The following is a 23,777-nucleotide window of genomic DNA, read 5'->3' on the forward strand; positions in this document are numbered from 1 at the left end:
GTTATTACAACTCCAAGGTCAGAAATCGAACTCTTCATATGGGAGACCTCATGCTCAGAGTGGTCTTCCAATCATCGAAGCTAACTGGGTTCGAAGTGTTTGGACAGAACTGGGAAGGTTCTTATCGCATCCGTAAGGAGCCCCAACCCGACACTTATGAAATAGAAGACATGGCAGGGAAGGTACTGCCTCATCAGTGGAACATTGAACACTTGAGAAAGTACTATCGGTGATGTGTATGTTCTGATCCGATCTACATTTTGTCCAGTATTGTAACATTCCTATCTTACTAAGTGTTGAACTGCCTTAGTAAAAGATAATGTAAGTTCTTAAGTTATAATACCACAATTTTCCATTATGTTATGTGGGTTAATCAATTGGTGCCTCAGTTCTTCAGTGCTTTATATGGGTCAGTTCTTCTATCATCGACTGGTTATTATTGGTAAGTGGTGCTTAATATTTACTTTACTCTATAAGATACAAATAGTTCAACATAAAAGTAAAGAGGAGAAGCAACAACACTTGGAAAATTTTTGATTTCATTAATATAAAAACAAATTACAAAATGTGGGCCGAAGCCGTTACAAGATGTTTCTATTCTACTCTAGAGGCATCTTTAGCTCCGGTCTCCGGCTCGACCTCTGAGGCGGCTTCGATAGTTTCCTTGACGGCCCTGTCAAGTCGACCTTCGGTAGGCCCATCGAACTTTGCTTCCAATGAAGTTAAATCTAGAGTCGAGTGGACCTCCCTTAGGCGATCCAACATTGTCTGGGCATTCCACGAGACCCAGAAGTTGGCAAAGTCGTCATATAGTGGGTGTTCTTCGAAATGATCGATGAAGTTCTGCATCGTTGACTCCCCTGCCACCTTCACCTCGGCCTTCAGAGATTTGATCTCCTCAGCCCGGGCCTCTTCCCGTAGCCTTGACTCGTCCTTTTCTTTGTTGGAGGCCTTCAGAGCCTCAGTGGTCAGCCGGCGGTGCTCATTGGCATGATCAACCCTCCTCGTCATAGCAGCCACCTGGCACTCCACTTCATAGAGCTCTTTCTTCAGCCTCTCCAGCTCCGCATTGGCCCTCACCAGCTGCTCCTCCACCTCTTGCCTCATCTTCTCCGCCTCAGAGGCCTTTTGTCGGACAGCACGCACTGCGTCCCTACAATGCATCGCCTCCTCCAAACACTTGGCCAGATCTTCCCTCTTGGCATTGAGGTCCCTCACCAAACCCTCGAGTTGGACGCTTGTGCTAAGGGCTCGGGCGATGCATGCACTATTCGCTGCTACGAGGTCCTCTGTAGTGCAAGAAGCGGTGTGGTCCCTCCACTCTTCAGTCCAATATTTGTGATGGACCACCGCCACTACAACGGTCTCCAGAGGCAAGGCTTCCAGCACTTCCCTCACGGGCTCGTAAGTGTTGACGCCCAGAAAATCCGCTTCCTTTACGGGAAGAGCCCTCTTCCTCTTCTGCTATCCCGGCACTTGGGAAAGGGCACTGCAGGGAGCGGAGCTTCAGCCGGAGTAGCAGCAACAACTGAGGAAGCCTCGAAAGTAAGAACAATATTCTCCCGGATGGCCACCTCGACGGGTATCGTGGTTTGCTTCAGAATCAGTAGGGTCCTCACCACGGTTGGCCCATTTGAGGGGCCAGCAGCCTTCTTACCCTTCCTTAGCAAGTTTGCCTCAGGGCCTTCTGCTTCCTCCTCCTCCTCCACCGATGGCTGAAGCTGCTTGCTTGCAGTCATCAGCTCCACGGTCTGCTTCGTATAGGCAAAGGAGGAGGTCTTCAAGGCCCTTGCCACTACCATCATTTTTTGGATGGTCTTAAAATCAGGCCTCAGGAGCCTCTTCTTGTTAAAATTATCTGCAGGGAATCGAGAAAATTAATACAAATGTATGGAGTTCGGAAACCTACTATAATAAAGCCACTTCAGATACTTACCTTGAGAGGCCATTAGGTCGTGCATAAGGAAGTGTCTGTTCTTCTTAATCAGCCCGTGATAAGATCTCCTCTTCAGTGGGAGTTGATAAACAATGCAAATTATGTCAAATTCCTCAGTGGATATCTCACACCGAGAAAGAGTGCCTGCAAACAACAAACACAGGTCAGGAACCGAACAGAAGCTCGAAATAAATATAAACACAGGGCATCAGCACTCACTGAGCGATGAATACTTAGTTGGGACTGTGAGGGGCGCCAAGGGGTCCCCCCATTGTGTCCCACCTTCCGGACTCCCAGTACCACGACGTCTTCCAGTCCTTTATTGAACTCGGCAGGTTTAGGATGAATGGAGTGTGGGCCCCCAAGAGGTTAAGTAATACCTAGTCTAATCCCCCCTCCCCCGGCCACTACTTTGGGGATGTACAGTGTCTGGAAGACCGAAAAAGGCATCTCCATTCCAAGAGACGCCTCCTTCCACGACATCCAGGAGCCTACCATCTGGCCCCAGGAGTTCGGGTTTAATTGGGTCAGAGCTAACCCGTATGACCTAAGCACATACTAGAAAAAATGGTGGATAGGCAACCTAAGTCCAGCCCTGAAGAACGCCTCACTCACTGCTATACACCCCGACCTAGGGTAACAGGCTTGTTCATCAGGCTCCGGCAATATAAGGTCTACGCTATCAGGATCCTATATTCTGCTCTAAGTCTTTCCAGGTCGACCTCTCTTAACTTTGATGGATAGTCAGAAGCCCCTCAATGTTCTGACGTGTCTACCGGGCTGTCAGGCCTTCGCCAGATATTTTCCCCCCTAATATAGCCTCAGCTACCTCTATGCACATTGCCAATATAAGCTCATCCACCCGAACTATGCCCAGTTCGCTTCCCGAAGCGTTACTACTCTTAGAAGCCATTTTCAGAATTAAAAAAACGTGAAAAACTAGAGAAATACTTATTGAAACGAACGAATTGGGGTTTTCTATGGTCGAAAAATAAGAAATAGCCCTTTGAAACTCATCGAAAAACACTTGAAGATCGCCAAAAATCGCAAAGAATTTTAAGAACACAGAGAGCTTGATTTCGCAAAAGTGAAAACCTCTAACAACACTCAAGTCCCCCTTTTTATAGGACACTTCAGATTATCTCCACCGTTGAATTCAAACGATGTGAATCTAGGGCGTTCATCTCTTCACGGATCTGGATCGTTGAAATGAAACACCAGATTTGATCAACGCCCAAGAACTGACTATGCCTTACACACATGCTTAAAACGCATCGCCTTGAACAGCAACAGCAGTCAACAATAAGCCGCAGCAACCCTTTTTCTGGGAATTGGCATCACATCCAACTATCGCCTTGGAAATACGTGACAGTTGTCACATCGATTAACGTCGTAATAGGATGCTTCAGATCAGAGATGATCCGTCCCAATTCTCCTCAAAGGAATGCACTCCTTAGCTTTACAAACTTCGACGCACCTGACGCGGAGATCCTTGTGGGTCATCGCCTCAGACGTTGCGTTCTCTTCTAAACTTTACAAAGTTTTAGCCATCTCCCAATGCGTCGTCCCCTGTGGGTCAGCGCATCGGTGCAGATGAGGTCTTCAACCAGCTTTACAAGCTTTGACGTACCTGACGCGGAGATCCTTGTGGGTCATTGCCTCGAACGCTACATTTCCTCCTAAGCTTTAAAGAGTTTTAGCCATTTCCCAACGCGTCATCCCAGTAGGGTCAGCGCAACGGTGGCAGATGGGCTCCTCTCCCAACGAAATCAAATTATACGACTCAACGAAACACTGGAGGTTCGTCACGAAACAATGAACGATCGACCAAGAGGATGCCCTGCCCACATCGCCTCGATTATCACTTCGCCTTAGCCAACAGGTGTTCGGCACATCTGTTTACTTCACCCTTTCACATCAACACTTCATCAAAATTTGTAATACTTACTCAAAGGCCGACATACACAATCGGGAAAATAAGTCCACCTATGATATAAATATTCATGCCTGAACTTGGGGGAACACTGTTACACCCCAACCAAACTACTTCGAAACAACAGTCACATCACTCTCCCGAAGTGACATGTGTTCATATGAAGTGCTTCCGAAGTAATGTCTACTCCTCACAACCTCAACATGATACGCAGCAATGTGAAGAGTAGATCCACTAAAGTAAACGAAGTGTCCCTCAACTCCGCAACATTGGGCACTCTGAGGTACCCCCTTAATAGAAATCTCTGCCGCCATTGTCAGAAAGATATCTGTCAGGATCCCCTCTGCCTCCAAGGATTAATTGATGGACGTCTCCATAGATCTAGTTGATATGACATATTGACTTTATGTTAACTCAACTCAGAAGAACTAATTGTCCGTCCACTCTAGACGCGACCGATTGACGCCTATGAGCGGACACCTCACACCGTCAGATGCATACACGTGTCCCACATCCAACGGTGCTCTATGTCTATAAATACCCAAGGCCTGACAAGAGACAAAGGTAATGAAACTCTCATAACTTAGCTCTCCATATTAAGAAACATATATTCTCCTCTCCATTCTCTTACACAATTTGAGCACTGTTCCAATCACCCAATGCTGACTTGACCGTCGGATTGTATGCGGCCACCGCCACCACCGTTGGTTTCTACCGTGTGCTTCTGACTATGCATTGTTGTGCACAGGAAGGGTTACATTAAGTAGCTATCCGTTGACCACGTGGAGAGTCCAATTCTCGAGGTCAACAAGGTATATCTAAATTCTTGTTTTTCTAATGTAGTGGAACATATTTCTTAACTATTAATCTAAAATTTGAAATTGCACTGTATTTTTCAACTTTTTGGTAAAAAGGAAGTAAAGTGCCTAATTTCCCCATAACAAAAAGGCTCACAATCACAATTAAAAACAAAAGAAGGACCCAATCATGAATCATCATATTCAACCTTAGCGTTTTTTTGAGAATTTATGTCGACTGTTTCTTCCCTCCTGACCGGCAGCTTTGAGGAGCCAGCACGCTTGGCCGCACCCTCTCGCCGGGTGCTGGCTCCGGCACTACTAACAATTATTTTGCTCCACGTTGGTCATTAAAATTAAATTTTGTATCGAGTTCATTGCTAAACCCAAACATTTGTTAGTTGGTCTTTCTGCAATATCCGTTAATTTGACTGATGGAAAAGCTAATGTGATAGTCCAGTTGGCAAATGACCAAGTTGACACGACACATTTTCCGTTAGTCAAACTAACATATATGGACGCAATGACCAAATTGTAACAAAGTTTAAGATGAGTAACTAACTTAAAATATGAATTTTTGGGACAAAGTAAACTTTGCTTAAAGTTTAATGATCACCAGACCTGCAGCCACTTGCGAGTGGATTGGAAAGTTAACAACTAGGCTAATTTTTCACTCAATTGACCATTTAATGCATGACTATTAATACGAAGAAGACTGCCAAAAAAGGCATTTTGAGGTTGCTCAAATTAGAAAACAGAGGCTTTCGGAAGGAGATATTATGATATAGTGAACCATTATCAAGAAAAGCTTATTGATTCATTAATCAAAAGTTGTTTGAAGTTGCAAGTGAGAACAACATCACATGATTATCCACGTAATTGAAAAAAAAAATTACAGATTTATTAACCAGAGTAATTGGATGTATTGCCCAGGCTTTGAAGAACATTAGATATAGTCTATGTAAAGTGATAACAGGTAAAATGATAACAAGTCGAGTCCTAATTATTTCATCTCATTCGAGTGAATAAGTCACGATCCCTTCATAACAAAGAACCGGAGGGTTCAGATTCGGCTGTCTAATGAATCCAAAAGCTTAAAGCACACAAACCATTTGTCATGTTGGTTTAATTTCTTTTTCTACTTCAATAATATGGCGCGCTGATTACCAACTGTCGATTATCGTTCTACTATTATAATTTTGCGAAGTATGAATCAAGAACAAGTTAAATAAAATGTAAAGAATGACTTAAAACACACACATACCTGGCTTGAAGAATAATGATAAGCAGGAATCAATTGTTTTGAGAAGTGATTCTTCCTTCTGATCAACAAAAAGAAAATTCTCCATGTTGCATAACCCCTAAAGAATGACAAGCTTCCACCACACCAACTATAGTCCTAGTGAGTTCAGCTGCCTTTCTTTCAGTATAATGCCCACGTTGAATTATTCTATCAAAAAGCTCACCTACTGCACATAACTCCATGACAACATGAACAACTACAGCGTCCTCATAAGCCCCCTTGATGGATATAATGGTCGGATGCCCCGCCGCATGATGCATTATCTGAATTTCCCTTCTAACATCCTCCACGTCATTATCAGTCAACAACTTCCTCTTGGCAATTGATTTGCATGCATATTCCTTCCCCGTTGCCTTTTCCAAACGAAGGAATGTTGTTCCGAATCGCCCTTGTCGTAGTCCTATTTTCTTTCCCAAACTAAAGAACTCCGTCAAGTTTTCTGTTTTCCTTTGTATAACAAAATCAGTCCTAAGCCCTGCACTGGCATTTCTCTTCATATGGGGAGGCTTCTTCTATTGGGCCGGTTCTTCTGGTTTTGTTTCCGGCATTGGAATTGTCACTTGTGTGGGTGGCGTGCTTTTTGGACCGACATTGGTGACTTGAGTTCTTTATCAGAGGTCATTGGCATCTCATTTTTTACACTTTCTCCATTATTCGAAGAACCGTTGTTCTCCAGCACTTGGGATCACCATAATTAAATCAATGTTCACTAACATTTAGCTCAGGTTACTACTTGCTTACCCAAAAAAATAAGAGGTAACTAATTGCTCACTCACTTTTGTACAAAGTTACTCATCCATCCACTTGGACAAAAAATTACACATGGCGGATGGAAATCCTACATGGCTACTAACGGTGTTAAAAATTGACGCATGGACAAAACACATTCCAATAAACACGTTTTCTCTTAAAAATTGGAAGAATCATTCACCACCTCCACCTCCACCTCATTATCACAATATAGTGTTGAATAAGAAACCTCTATCTCTATTAATGCCAAAACCAGCAATCCCACGTTCCAAAGCAGTGATTTGTTACTTTCCATAAATAATACTCACTCTAGTTTTACTTAGCAAGATCTTGACTTCTTTAACATATGTTAACTACCTCCACATTTTCTGATTACCTATAATCTTAATTCACGTTATTGCATGGGATGAAATAACATCGACAAACCAAAGCAACGGTTCTGCGAACAAAGCGTCAGGTGGAAGGACAATGTTATCCTTTGCTAGGATTTTTTGATTGAAAGATGAGATAGCAATTATAGTCTGTGGCTGTGCTGCATTTCTTACAATTTCATCCTGTATTCGTTCGACTTTATGCTCAGAAGACAGCAATGATGCCTCAACCTATATATTTTCTCTGGACAGTGCATTATCATCCTCACTCTCCAATGTGGGGGACAAAAAAATTGGAATTTTGAGCTTCTTTTAGAGAAAATTAATGCTATGTAGCCACATTTTTTTTTCAGGAAAATACATTCTAACAATGATTTGACATCATTTCAACCACACATTTTTCAATAAAATAATATTACATGTAAATCCAAAAACTACTATTCAATAATTATTTGGAAAAGGAGGAGAAAATGGTAAAATAGACTTTTACCACTTTGCACCATTTTGCACCAAAATGGTGTAAAGTATAGTGTTGTATTAAAGCAACTTTACACTAAAAAATGGTGTAATTTGATGATTTTGGGGTCCACGTTAGAGATGCCCTAAGCTCGTAAAACCCATTACAATCATCATATGTAGCCCAATAAAAGAACAGTTTTCAAGTAATTAAAAAGTGATATGAAAGAGATTGAATGGGAACCCACGAAATTAATCAAACCCACAACGAGAAATGATAGTGACGAATACAGAATACCACAAAAGGAAAAAAAAATTTATAAGCTCTGAAATTTCTTTATAAGACTCCACTTATACTATAATAGAGAGAAGAAAGGGATGAGATCTTGATAAAGACTAGTAATGAATAGAGTTTAGGAAATGACAACTGATTAATTGTAAAATAATCCAGTAAACACTTAAAAGCAATGAATATTCTGCGTATCTATCTGTATGTATATAGATAGTAAGAAGTTTGCTGTATTTCAGCAAATTTTGGACAGGCTCCCATAAAAAATGCGCTCAACTGGTTATTCCAACCTAAATTTTCCCAGTGTATAGATTTTCCACTTCTTCGAGTGGAATTGCGTCAAATGTTAGCTCAACTCCTTAATGGAGCTAGCTTTTCCACTTGAAAGTTGTTCTTTCTTGTATGTTTGGGTGAGTAAAAAATAAAAAATTGTTATCAGTGATAAGTAGAGCTTGGAATTAATATTTTCTTGTTTATTGTAATTGAATATAAATAAGTTGAAATCTTTGTTGGATTAAATTAGTATAGTGGATGACACCGGGTTCATTCATACCGTATATGCAATTTACATATTGGATTTATGCATATCATAATTACGCACACCGTATTTATAGCTTATCGTATATGCAGCTTATCGTATTTGCAACAATACATCGTATTTGCAACAGTTTACTATATTGACATATACCGGTATTGCATACACCCTATATGAAGTATGCAAAACTGTATTCTGTAAAAATTTTGGAGAAACTATATTCCCTTTTTCTTCTTTTCAATCTGATTTTATTTAAAACATAAATAGAACGACAAAATAATAAAACTACAAATTATATGAAGCACATGAATAAACTGTAGAAATATACGAACAATGAAAATAAAATCGTAGGAAATAAGTAAATAACGGATGAACTTTTAATTCGAGGCCCGTGCGAGCACAGTTTCCTTAAAATAAATTCACCTCCTTACCGTAAGTGCTTGAGATTTAATCCAAACATATGTTTCCCAAGATACAACGGTAAACCAATAGAATCTGAGCACTGCAGAAAATACTCCGACGAACTGACTCAGTATTCGAACAATATTACCACCCAGACGTTTGACAGAATATATATATGTATATGTGCAGATAGAATAATACTGTGCAATAGACGGAACAGTGAATTTTCGTGTATTTTCTGGTGAATGCAATGGAAAAAGATTGCCAAATAAATTGGTTGTAATGGAAACTTAAGTGGCTAGGAGTTATGTCATTAACTCGACAATGAATAAAAATTTAAACAACCAGTTGAAAAAAGCCAAAAAATAGCAAAACGTGAACACTCCGAAGGGGTCAATTTTTTCTCCATTCGGTCCAATGTTCATGTACGCGCACAAGTTCAAGGCTCGGTGTACTATTTCGATCCTTGATTTTGCATCCCCTACGCGAGCACGTGGAGAAAGTTTCTATGCTACACATGAATCATATATAAAGTGGTTCATACTTTCTTCATTTCCTATGTGAGACAAATCCAATTTTCTCACATAAACAATCTTTCAATGGTCAACTTTAAACTCCAATTTCTTGTTCATCAATTCATCAATTTTAGTAAGTAAATATATGATTTTGATACTCTCACGGAGAACACTGATCAACTTTAATATTTCAAATTGGACCAACGGTTCCCACTCAAATTTTATGCCAAAGTCAGCCACTAAACCTATTTTTCCAACAATCTTTTCTAAGAGGATCTTAACCAGACAATTATCGGATTCTTTTATGACGACATTTTATTCTCGAATGTATCAGTAGTGAACTATCAATCACGTATAATAGCGCCTTCAGCCATCCAACAGATGGAATTAAGCCCCTGTTTTGTTTGGACAAAGATATATTTTAGAAAAAAAATGGTGAAATATATAGTTAAAAAGTTGATAAAAATTATAAACTCTATGAAATATATAATTGAAATGAGTTTAAGTTCTAGAGCAAAAAAAAAAAAAAACCACTTTAAGAAATTGGAGTCAAATAGGGGCTAAACGACCACCATATATGGGTACTATTCATATAAACACAATTATCAATTATGTGGAATCCAGTTTAGCCTCGAGCAAGATGACACTTGAACTTGAGTCTGGCAATACGACACTTTAGTTACATTTAATTCGTGGTAGCATCAATCTAGCACGGCTCACTACACTTACATGCCATAAGGAGCGTCACCGACCTTTACAACGACACTTATCTCAATTAAGAGTGTAGAGTGGAATCAACAACGAGTAAGATGAGTACCTTTTTGTCAAAAGTTGGTGACCCATCTCAAGCATCGAATGAAATCTTGTTGACCAATATTTTTCTGAGTAAACATTTATGTGTAACATAATTAAAATTAAACTAAATTATTTATGTGTAACATAATTTATAACTTTTGGAGGGAAAAAAAAAATTACCATAACATAAATTGTAGATGTAGATGGATTGTATGGAACCCCACACACGAAGTCAAGTTACTTTTGTAATTCATTGTTATTAAGAGCTTGTTTGGGACATCTTAAAAGTTAATTAAAATTAATTTTTTGATCGTTATGTTACTATTTCAATCGTTATTTTTGAATTTTTCTCTCACAAGCAGGACCCACTTCATTTTTAACGGTCAAAAAATCAATTATCAAAATCCCTACCAACAAGTACTAAATATGTATGAATAATTTACTTTTTCATTTTTAAATTAATTAGTTAAATTTAGCTATAATTAATAAATATTATATATTTCAGAACCCTACACACAAGGTAATTCATTGCTATTTACTTTTTACTTGTGAGTAAATTTAAGATTAGCCAAACGTGTACTAAGACTGGGAGGAGAGCAGTGTGGTCACCGCACAGTAGGCCGCGTTCTCGCCGGCCTACACGTGACAACTTTGTCAACCCAATATTATTAAATTTAAAGAAAATGCTAATAATTTACTTGTGCGAAATATTTTAATAAACCTTTTTAATTTAAAATTATTTCATCATCTCTGTCAGCCTCAAATTTTAATGGTCCCTCAATTAATTGCATTAATGATATCTGGACAGCGAATACTCCACTGATTTCATCATTTGATTGCAAACCCAATTTAGTGCTTGACATAGCTTTTTAAGGACCAAGAGTTGATAAAAAATTGTGGATTTCGTGAAGTGTATGATAAAAAATAAAAGTTGATTATATGAAATGTATAGTTATAAATAAAGCTTGAACAACTTTTATAAAAAAGTAATTTTTTATCATACAAGCTCGAAAAAGCTTTTATTAGTGGTCAATTATTGACTTCAACTAATCAACGAAATACACATGACCCCGTTTGTTTCTCATTATTTGTCTATTAAAATGAAAAATATGAGCGTTATCCATCACATCAAGCCATCATATTTGACTTTCTATATTTTGTATGGGGCCCGTAATGATTATATTTTCCATTCTCATTTTTTACATTAATATGTACCAAACGGGGCCTTGGTGATGCAATAGTTTATCAATTTGTGCCGAATTGCTCCACATATAGTTCATCAAACCACATTTTCTAAACAAACCTATTGATACACTAAAAGTACAACCCAAATCAAATAGCCCAAAGAGTGAAGCCCAATTAGGAATCCAAGATAAAGGTCCAAACAGGATTATTGATGAATGCGGTGGAAGCCCATGAACACGGTAATATCATCGCCCAAACTTGCAAGACACTCAGAATCTGAGCGAATATCATACCTTACGGTCGCCCAGAGCGATGACCACGTTCTCGCCCAAACCTTCAGATCGCCCAAAATCTTAGCAAACATAAAACATTATAATTATCCAGAATAGCAGTTATTGAGTGGTCTTATCGCATTCCACGAATCAAGGAGCCCAGTTGAAGGCTGTTGAAAGACAAAGAGTAATGGCGACAGTTAGGGACGGCAGTTCCCCTACAAGTTAGCCACTATAAAGAAAGTGGGTAGTTATACAACAATCAAGTAGTTTCCAAGCGGTTGTCACGAAGAAATCATCAAAAGAATATAAAAGGAAGAGAAGACATAGAGAAAAAGGACCCCGAATCAAACACTCTCAAACAGAGAATATGTAATTTCGATTTCTTAGTGTAAACTTAAACATTTCTTTTAGTACTCGTGTACTTGCGCCCATTTGAGGCATTCTGTTTAAATTTCAATTGTAAATCATCGCCAATAAAACATCCCTTTTTGGGACTTTGTCTCAAGAAGTCTGTTCCTTACACAAATGTTTGATCTCTTTTTTAATTGTTAGCGACTACTCGTGCGAAACAATTTGGCACGCCCAGTGGGATTTTGGTGTTTGGTGTTGAAAATACAAAAGGTGAAACAATATACCTCACAAATCTAAAAAGGAAACAGCAAGTCAGGGAGGAATCCAGTCTGTAATCGAGCGATATGAGGAGCAGCAAAGCTCTCCACTAACAGAGAGACAGAGTCAGAGTAGTCACAGTCGTTACGAACCAATGACAGAGTTGAGTCCTCGAACCATGCGTGCATTGCTTGGAGAACTCACACAGGATGTCGTTGAACAGGTAAATCTACGAAATGTTCATAATATGGAAAGATTTACCCAGAATGAGAATGCACATTATGACAACATGGCCAAACAACTGAATACATTAAATGAAATGATGAACAAGTTAGTAGGCCAAATTTGTCAGCCAGTTGTGCCTATTGCAAATCACTTTCAAACTAGGACAGTCGTGGGACATAATTCCCCAGTCCTAAGTCCAAATCAAGGGATAGAACCACCTTTCGATCCATCTACTTCAAAGCAGGAGGATGGTGTAGGACCAAATCAGAATAGTGGTAATGGTATATCTAACTTGGGGGGTAACCTAAATATAAGAGACAATGTCCTAAATAATAGACAGAATACCCCACGTGTCAATGATGAAATAAATATTCGGGCTAATGGCAACAATGGCCCAAATCATGACAACTTTATTGCCAACCAAGGACCAAATTTCAGGTCTCAGGCAAATCAACCGACCAACCAACCAGTAGGAATTCCATAAGACCTCAACGTCTTGTTGAGAAACCAAATTATGGAAATAGTACAGGATCAAATGACTTTTGGGGTACGTCCTGTCATTAGGCCGACTTACACAAATCCATACCCTGATTGGGTAGATCAAGCATATCCATGGCATAGAGGGTATAAAGTGCCAGAATTCTCATTATTTACCGGTTTAGAAGAGGTGTCTACTCTAGAATACACAGGGCGATTCACACTGCAAAGTGGTGAAGTAATCGACTACCATAAAATGAGGTTGTTCCCTAGTTCATTAACAGGAGTAGCCTTCTCTTGGTTCATTAATTTGCCAGCGAACTATGTTCAAACATGGCAACAATTGGAGCAATTGTTCCATGCTCGATTTTATAAGACTGAGTCTGAAATTACTTTGGCTGATTTGGCGAATCTACGTCAAATGCCAAATGAATGGGCAGAAGGTTTCCTTCAAAGGTTCAAGACAGCAAGAAGTAAATGTTTTGTACCTTTACCCGAAAAGGAATTTGTCAAAATCGCTCAACGTTGTCTAAGCTTTGATTTGAAAAAGAAATTTCAAGACAGGGAATTTCCTGATCTTTTCCAATTGAGCGCAAACATGATTAGGTATGAACGACTAATAAGAGAAGAGGAGCAAATGAAAAATTCTAGCAAGGTGACTTATTATAGAGACCCAAACTTTAATGTTCATCCCATTAATGACGAGTATTATGATCAAACCGAAATGTGTTTGGCCGAATTAATCAAAGGAGACGCATATACTTGTCCTATAATGGCTAAACCTAGATCATCGGGCAAGGATGAGCCTATAAAAGATGAAAACAAAAATGTTAGAACATTCTCGTTTGATATAACTAAAGCTGACCTTATATTTGATAAACTATATAAGGATAAGCAGATAAAGTTGAGCGATAAACATAAGTTGCCAAGCCCTGAACAAATCAAGAGTAAAAAATATTGTGAGTGGCATAATGCATGGTCGCATTTGACTAACAACTGTTTGGTTTTTCGCCATGTGTTACAGGATACCATTGAATCAGGACGAATTACATTTGAAGATAAGAAGAAGATGGCAGTGGATGAAAACCCTTTTCCACAGCCACTTGGGGTGAACATGGTGATGACAGGTTTCAAAAACAAGTTGCCAAAATTCAAGTTAGTTATAGATGATGGATAAGAAGACCCTGGGTCATACCCCAGTGTCTTTGAGCGTATCAAAGGGAAGGAGCCTAAAAAGGATGAAGATGTCCTATGCGCAAGATGTAAAAGAGAAGTGAGTGCAAATACAAAGAAACCAGGGATATGGCAGCATCACCATCGCCCTAGTTTTTTCCCAAACGCTCAGCCTGGTAGAGGGCGAGGTACATCATTCTATTGGGGACCGCCTTTTGAGAGGCAGTTCAGCATAATAAATAATGGGAGAACATTCAGGCCACAACCTCACCAACCAAATGTATGACATTCATTCCAATATAATACAGGAAGTGTGATACCCTTCAACAAGATGACTAGAACCCAACAAAGGCGTTTTCCACGGAATTATGGACGAATGATGAGGCAACAACAGGGAGTGTCACGTCCTAAGGCGCCTAAATCACTCGAGGTAGCCAATCAAAATGTTCTTGAAGACGGTGAAAAGACTGGTACAGGCAAATCGATGGAAGAATTGCCAGAGAGTTCTTCTGGGAGATCGAAGTTTGAGCGAGACAGAAGGGATGGAGAAGATCCAGATCAGCCCCTTACTATTCAATTTGGTATGTTACCTCCCGTCATGGCTAATAACTATTTACTAGCCAATGAGTTCAAGAACAAAGAGAAGGAAGAAGAAGAGAGAGATTATAACGAGGAAGAGGCATGTGTGATGGAATGTGAAGAAGGCCAAACTTTTAGAGGGGCCTACAATGGTGAAGAGGATGATAGTATGACGGACATCGGAGAGGAAATTGATCTGGAAGCAGAAAGAAGAAAGAGAGGAATATCGCACAATACTCTGTTGAAACAACTGCATCGAGAGGGAGTTCGTGAAGTGGACTTGTTGGGAGAACCGTCTAGGCGTTCTTTTGATTATTACGTACTGTACGGGACACCCAAGAGGAAAAAGAGAGTACCTCGCTTTGAAAAGTATGAATCACCTCCAAGAATAATGCTTCCTCCCACAGGTTGGGTAACCGAAGAGGAAGCATTAGAAAATAATAACAAGGAAATTCAGGAAGTGGAAGCTCAGTGCGACATACTGCACGTTGACTTATCACAAAAGGATAATTCAACAGAAGACAAGCAGGAAGTGAAAATAGATGCTGCCGAAAAGGTTATTTTTAAGAGATCAGCCATGAAGTTAACTAAACACTTGAGACCATTGTACGTTAAGGCTTTAGTTAACGGTATACCTGTGGCGAAAATACTTATCGATAATGAAGCAGCTATAAATACCATTCCATCTAGGATGATGAGGAAGTTTGCAAAGACAGAAAGTGATGTGATTCCAACAGAAGTCATCCTTACAAGTTTCAATGGAGGAGCAATTTCAGCTAAATGGGTTATGCCATTGGACATAACTGTAGGGACAACTACTAGGACCACAGTCTTCTTCGTAATAGATGGTCCTACTAGTTACAATTTGTTATTAGGAAGGGATATGATACACGGAAGCCGCTGCATATCTTCATCGCTCCATCAATGCCTGGTTTTCTTGAATGACAAAGGTGAAGAAGAAGTGGTACAGGCAGATCATAAACCTTTTGTCGCAGAAACAAACTCAGTGGAAAGATTCATGTATGAAGGAAATTACGGACCTGTCAGAGTGGTTCAAGATGGAGAAGAAACTCAAATTGTTGCACAAAGCGAAGACCCGTTTTCGGTAGATGCACTCACTGAAATGTTCAGTCAAATGAGGCCAAACATAGTGGCCCTGGAAGAGCCAGTAATTGGGAAAAAATTAATCAAGGAGTTTTAAATGAGTTGTAAGCAACAAAGGCGAATGGCCGATGTTCAGGCCTTCAAAGCCAAGTTAATGACTTTCAATACAGAATGTAAAGACAAGACGAAAGAAGAAGCAGCCTTGAAAGCATTGGGAGACAAATTGGCAGTATTCGAGTTGGAACAAAGTATTGGCCGAGAAGTTAACAAGGTGGATTGTTTAGAAGAAGAAATGCTTATAAGGGAATTGAACGATGAAGTAATGATGATCACCAAGCCTGGATACGCTCAAGCACAAGACCCTCTGATTAAAGTGAATATTGGCAATGAAGGGGAAGATCGCCCAACATTCGTCAGCTAGATGCTCGATCAAGAGGTTAGTGATAAATTAATCGCTTTATTAAAGGAATATAAGAATTATTTTGCTTGGGAATATGAACATATGCTTGGTTTAGATAGAGATTTGGTAGAACATAGATTGCCAACCAAGCCAAATTATTAAGCCTCATAAGCAACCTCCTAGGCATTTTGCTCTTAATGTACTTTCTGAGATTAAAAAAGAAATAGAGCAATTATTAAAAGCAGGCTTTATTAGAACAGCCAGATATGTGGATTGGTTGTCCAATATCGTGCCAGTGCTAAAAAAGAATGGTAAATTAAGGGTGTGCATAGACTTTAGGAATTTAAACATAGCCATACCCAAAGATGAATATCCAATGCCGACGGTAGATTCTTTAGTAGACTCGACTGCCAGACATGTAATATATTCTTTCATGGATGGGTATTCAGGATACAATCAAATTTATATAATTGAGGAAGATATACACAAAACTGCCTTTAGGTGCCCTGGATCTTTAGGATATTTTGAATGGGTAGTTATGCCATTTGGCCTCAAAAATACAAGAGCAACTTATCAAAGGGCAATGAACTTGAGTTTTCATGATATGAAAGGCAAGTTTGTTGAGGTATATGTAGATGATATAGTGGTCAAATTCATTAAAGAAGAGAATCATTTTGAACAATTGAGATGTTCATTCGAGCAAATGAGGCAATATAAACTAAAATTGAATCCCTTGAAATGTGCATTTGGCGTTAATGCAGAAAACTTCCTTGATTTCTTAGTACACAAAAAGGGGATTGAACTTAATAAAAATAAAGCGAAGGCTATTTTAGAGGCCAAATCATCTAGCAATAAAAAAAAATTGCAAAGATTTCTAGGTCAAGTAAATTTTTTAAGACGTTTTATTTCTAACTATGCAGGGCGAACTAAAGCTTTTTCGCCACTTTTAAAGTTGAAAAATAAGGACGAATTCGTCTGAAAAGAAGAGCATCAAAAGGCTTTTGAAAGCCTAAAGATATATTTATCAAGTTCACCAGTGTTGGTGTCACCAATCTAAGGACGGCCAATGAAAGTATATATATCGGCTGAACAAAAATCAATAGCTGAAATGGTCGCGCAAGAAGACCAATTTGATGAAAAAATGACGATTTACTACTTGAGTAGACAGTTAAGAAAATGTGAATGTAATTACTCTGCCATTGAAAAATTATGTCTTGCATTGTATTTCATATGTACGAAATTAAGGGCTTATTTGCGGTCCGTAACTGTTTATTTGATTTCTAGAATAAATTTGGTTAAATATATGTTCTCTCGCCCTATTTTACACCAAAGGGTAGGCCTTTGGACGTTAGCATTATCGGAATTCGAAATACAATACATACCCCAAAAGGCAATCAAAAATCAGGCTTTGGCTAATTTTCTAGCCGATCATCCATGCCTTGACATGCCTGAGGAAATTGAATTAGAAATCAATTCATTCGAATTAAAACCTTGAGTTTTATATTTCGATGGATCGCAAACTTCTAAAGGTGTAGGTGTAGGAGTAGGAGTAGCATTGATAAATCCTTTAGGGATTTGTTACAAGTTCGCATTCACTTTGGATAGGATGTGCACCAACAATTAAGTCGAATATGAAACCTTAATCGTGGGTTTAGAATTAATGATAGATATGGAGGTAAAGAATGTGATCATTAGAGGCGATTCTCAATTGGTAATTCACCAATTGATCGGTGATTTTAAGTGCCAAAGTGATTCCATTATAAGTTAATATGAAATCGCCCAAGAAATGTTGGAAGAATTCGACCAGGTAGAGCTTCAATGTGTTAATAGGATATATAATGACATAGCAAATGGGTTGGCCCAGATGGCTTCAGGGTATTCAAAGGTTTTAAACTTGAAATCTACTTTTGAATATGGAGTAATATTGCCCGTAGTCCAAAGAAGGGCGAGAAGGGTAGAAATTCATTGCATACAAGATGGAGATGCAATAGATTGGAGGACAGAGATTAAAAGGTTCCTTAAAGAATCTAATAAAGGAGGTAGTAGAAAAATGAAGTTGCGTTTGCTAAATTATACACTGATAGATGAAGAGTTGTTTAAAAAACGCTCTGATGGTATATTACTAAAATGTGTAAGTTTGCAAGAAGCCAAAACGATCATAGCTGAAGTGCATGAAGGGATATGTGGAGCTCATCAAGCTAGACAAAAGACGAGATAGTTAATTATTAGGAATGAATATTTTTGGCCCAAGATGGGAGAATCATGTGTTCAATATGCGAAGAGTTGTCTAGCATGTCAAAAGCATGGTTCAATACAAAGGGCGCCAGCAAGAGAGATGACACTCATTATCAAACCCTGGCCGTTCAAGGGTTGGGCGATAGACCTGATAAGGAAGATTTATCCCCCATCGTCCAAGCAACATACCTTCGTTATAGTTGCGACTGATTTTTTCACTAAGTGGGTAGAAGCGATACCTTTAAAGGAGATCACCCAAAAGAGTGTCATAAAATTTATCCGTGATCATATTATTTATAGATTTGAGATTCCACAAATTTTGATGGTAGATCACGGAATTTCTTTAAATGGAGATCAAGTGAATAAATTTTTGAGCGAGTTTGGAGTTAAATTAGTGAATTTCACACCATATTACGCTCAATCTAACGGACAAGCAGAATCTTTTAATAAGATTCTAAAAAGTATCATAAGGAAAATGATAGATGAAAATGCCAAAAATTGGCACGAATGTCTAAACAAGGCCTTATGGGGTTATACGACGTCGCCTCGGTCAAGCACCAAAATTATTCCTTTCCAACTTACTTATGGACAGAGGTCGTTTTGCCTATGAAAATTAATGTGCGATCAATTAGAGTGTGTTTGCAACATAAGTTAAGTGATGGTGAGTATACCGAATCACTAGTTCAAAACTTATTGGAGTTGGATGAATTAAAGTTAGATGTCCTAGATAGATTGTAAGTTCAAAAACGAAAGATGGCTAAATTTTATAATAAAAAAGTTATAGCCAAGTCATTTAGCCTGGGCGAGTTGGTTTGGAAAATAATACTCCCTTTAGATAGTAAAGATCCAAAGTATGACAAGTGGTCGCCCAATTGAAAAGGGTCATATAAAGTAAATAGTGTGTTGCCTAATGGAGCTTACCATCTAGAAGATTTATATGGCACCAAGCACATGAGGTTCATTAATGGAAAATATTTAAAAAAGTATGTTCCCTCCTTATGGGAGAATGAACAAATAAAAGTATAATCAAATTGCGTTGAACGATCGTAGATAAATAGGGTCAGAACGAAATACGTTCAAAATAAATTCCTTTATTATCAAATATACATTACAAATTGTGAGATACAAAATATTAAATGCTCTATAAGCTACAATTGAGAGCAAACTAATTTATCGGTCGATAGCCAAGCAAGAGGGTGAACCGACCTTGATTGCCATCCTGATCGCGCTGCTGCAGGCAGAGAGGCTGAAAAGCACTCTCAACAAGCAAAAAGGAAGAAAAGCATCCTCAAATCACCTGCCTAATCGCATTGCTGCAATAATGGATAAGGAGACTGAGAAACACTCTCAACAAGCAAAGTGGCTTGAAAAGCATTCTCAAAAATTGTCTCCCATCATTGAGACGATGGGAAGAACTTTGCTGGCCAAAAAATATTTCCTATATATCCCATACCAAAGGTGACATCAAAACAGGTAGCAAAATGGGAGGATCAAATGATCCATTTCTATGGAAGACGAAAATTTTGGATCAATTGTTGAGGTGCCAAACGATGACAGCAAATTAGTTTTGAAGAAAATAATGGAAATGAAAATGATGAGTGCAAAATAAACACGCATTTATAGAAGCGTGAAGATGAAAAGACAGAATGTGAACGGCCACATTCGTGCCTAATAACTGAAACCAAATGGCCCAAAGTCTTGGGAAAAGAGACGAAAATACCAAGGAAGAATGTACATGAATTTTAGCGTAAAGCAATTAAATACTTGGGAGTTTGACGATTAAGGACAACGTCAATTAATACGCAAGTAGACAATTTAGTCGTTCATTAACGACAATAACTGCTGTTACATTCAAAATTAGCAATGGCAATTAGTACGAAGTTACAAAAAAGGCATTAGATGTCTTAATTACAATTTACCCCAGGCAGAACGAATTATTTCCCCGAGTCTCCCCCAATCTTCGCTCTACTGAGAAGAAGCGACGTTTAATTCAGCTAGAAAATCGTCATCAACTTCCAGCTTTTTGTATTGCTCAACCAAAGACTTGGTTCGTTCAATTCTTTGGGAAGCATTACACTTTTTAGCAGCCATTCTCGCCCTACAGTCGTCCATTTTTGCTTGAAGTTCCTTCATCTCTGCAGCCAAATTTGTCATCAGAGAGTCTTCAATCATAACGTCGGAAGAGATTTCTTTTAATTCATCCTCGGCTTTGTTAATCTCTAGAAGAAAGACTCTCTTTCAGATGCAGCACGAAGGTGTTGAGTACTCCTGACCTTCAGTTCAACGTTTTTGGCTAGCAAGGAGAGGATGTCAGAGTGAACAACCTTCAACGTCGCTTTAAAGTCAGCAGAAACATTGAGCGACGGAAGTATAAGTGCTTGCTCCAATTTCACACTCAACAGCTCAAGTTTATCCGTATGTTTTGTAGCACTAGCCTAACCAATATCCATGTCCATGAAAGACACGTACTCAAATACCGACTGCTTGAGAAACTTCATATTTTCCTCTAAAGAAGCAGAAAGATGACTGGCTGAAGTAGGGCGAGACGTCTTGACTTGCCCCCAGGAAGTAAACAAGTCCTAGATGGAACGTACAATGTCATTAGCATCCTGCAAAGAAAGATGCCAACATTGAGGACTTTCACTACAATAAATGAAGCGAAAATGAAAGTGAAGCAAAATGTTACCTCATCAACAATCTTGGTAAGTTCAGGCCTATCACCAGTTGACTCCACCACCTGTGAAGACTTACTCTTATCTAGGCGAGAAGACTCTGCCACAACGAGCAGGCCCATGGGAGCCTCTGCATAATTCAAGAAGCAACGAATCAGAAACCAGTAGCACAAGCAAATGTAAAACATCAAAATATGTATTACCTTCTGGTTCGACATTTGGGGGGTCGGCGCCCTGGGAAGAAGGTGGCCTTTCTACTGTTTGTGATGAAAGTTCCGGGACTAAGAATTTTTCTTTAAGCATAATCCCTTCATCAGCTGACTTGGACAAAGCAGCTTCAACAGAAGGTGATGGAGTAGGGGCTGCCAGAACCAAAGCCTTCGAAGGTGAGGCTGAACTTTTCTGAGGAACTCAGAGTAACCATTAGTACATAGAAAAGTATGTTTGGAAATAAACAAATTCAATTACCTTTCTCCTATGGATGAGAGGAGTGTCATCATCATCATCCTGCAAAGTGGAAGATGCTGAAACTGGCCGTTTGCGGATTAAGGCACTTTTAGCTGCAATAGCCTTGGCAGGTAGAGAAGCAGATGGATGGATAGAATGTTTAGCATGAGCAGGGGAAGAAGGATTCCTAATGGACACAGGGGTGACCAAAACAGGGAAAGTAGAGGGAGTGCCTGGCTGATCCAGTAAATAGAAGGCACGATTAGCATCAGTTGCAAACAATTGGCGTTTTACTGATAGTTAAAGTTGTTCAAAAAGAGGATGGACAGCACGGCTAGAATTGAAAGGGGCTAATGAAAACTTGCTCGTCAAAAGAATGTTGCGAGTATCTATAGTTTTTGCCTCTGCCCTATTAATGGTGTGAAAGCGGTCTGTCAAATTTTTAGAGTAACAAGGAGGGACAGGCCAAGTTTGGCCAAAACCAAGTTGGCGAGCAAAAAATTGGGGAGCATATATTTCAACCCCAGCTTTGACATTGGTTCTAGTTAAGATATCGTGGAACAATTCCCTCCCAATCAAAATTTGAACCCAAACAAGTAGAGAGGCACTTGCACTGTCTAGGGTGGATGGAAGTTGCACATAATCTGAGATCAAATAAGCAGGAAAAAGAAAGAAAGAAAGAAGAAATCAAATTTAAGGAATAAAAGAATGAAAAAATGTCCCTACTGGACATATTTACAGAGGTCAGTGGATCAATAGCTAGCCCATAGCAGCTAGCAGAACGACTGAAAATGGATGGAGCACCAAGTGGTGGAAAATATGCTCTCAACACAGCTGAGTGAACCAAAGGGGGCTACTGTCAGTGGGAGATGCACCATTCTTCAGTTGAAATTGAAGGGAAGCCATGCCTCTATAAAAGGCAGCTAGAAAGAAAGAACATAAGTTCAAAGGCCTACCACACGCTAATTCATGTGCTATGGGTAAGTAGCTCATAGAAGGTTTCATACTTGGCACGCAAAGAATATATTTATAAAGCCAAATCTGAAGGAAGGCCACATGCTTAACATAGGAAGGTTCATCGCTTGATTGATTATAAAAGCTTTGCAGGCGTGAATAGGATTCAGTAAGTTTTTTGTCAAATTTCGGGGTAACACTGGAAATCAAAATAACAGGAAATATGGTATCGCCCAAAGGCGGAAGATTTACTAGGGCTCCAACGTCCCTTAGAGTAGTAGACATGGGACCAAGAGGGAAAACAAAAGTGTTATACTCAGAAGACCAAAAACTCAAAGTAATAGGAAAAACACTGGGTCAAAAATTGGGGGTTGAAGAGTAATTTCTAAAAAATCTAAAATCCTAGCACGATAAAAAATCGCCTCAGTGGGGCCATGATTCACAAGACGTGCATGCCATCTATGAAAAATAACATTAGCTTTAGGCCAAGTGCAAATACTTTTTTCGCGAATCGGCCTCAATGGCAGAGAGTTCAGGAACGGAGGACCTTGAGTGCAAGGGAACAGCTGGCCCACCGCTACTTGTCTGACGGCTTCGACATTATTAAATGATGGACCCAAGTAGAATTCATTGAGGTCAGCACTAACTTGTGTAAGGAAGTTTGGATTTACATATGGCCTAATAAGGAGTTTCTGAAAATCTTCAAAACTAAAGAAATCGTCAGATTGAGTTTGTGAAGTCGCCATTGGAAATAAAATACAGTTTTGACAAGGTTTGCCTGGGAAACGTAGTAGAGAAATAAGAAGATGAACAGTAAAATAGCTAGGAAGAAGCGCGAAATATAGACGTGGTCGAGTGGTGCAATGAAATGACGTGTCCTTTTGGTTTATAAGGGTTTGTAACGTTGCACTTTTTTCAGATTGTAGAAGGAAATAATAATTGAAATTCTTGAAAATTTCAAATACTGCTGGAAAATACAAAGTGAATATGGCAAAGATTAATAATTAGTATTAATTTTGCCATATTGGAGGGTAATTGTTGATACATTAAAAGTACAGCCCAAATCAAATAGCTCAAAGAGTGAAGCTCAATTGGGAATCCAGGACAAATGTCCAAACATGATTATTGATAAATGCAGTGGAAGCCCACGAATACAGTAACATCATCACCCAAACTTGCAAGACGCTTAGAATTTGAACAAATAGCATACCTTACGGTCGCCCAGAGCGATGACCACGTTCTCGCCCAAACCTTCAAATTGCCCAGGATCTTAGCAAACATAAAACATTATAATTATCCAGAATAGCAGTTATTGAAGCAGTTATTGAGTGGTCTTATCACATTCCACGAATCAAGGAGC

Source organism: Olea europaea, chromosome 12 (genome assembly GCF_002742605.1).
Source record: "Olea europaea var. sylvestris chromosome 12, O_europaea_v1, whole genome shotgun sequence".
Lineage (NCBI taxonomy): Eukaryota > Viridiplantae > Streptophyta > Magnoliopsida > Lamiales > Oleaceae > Olea > Olea europaea.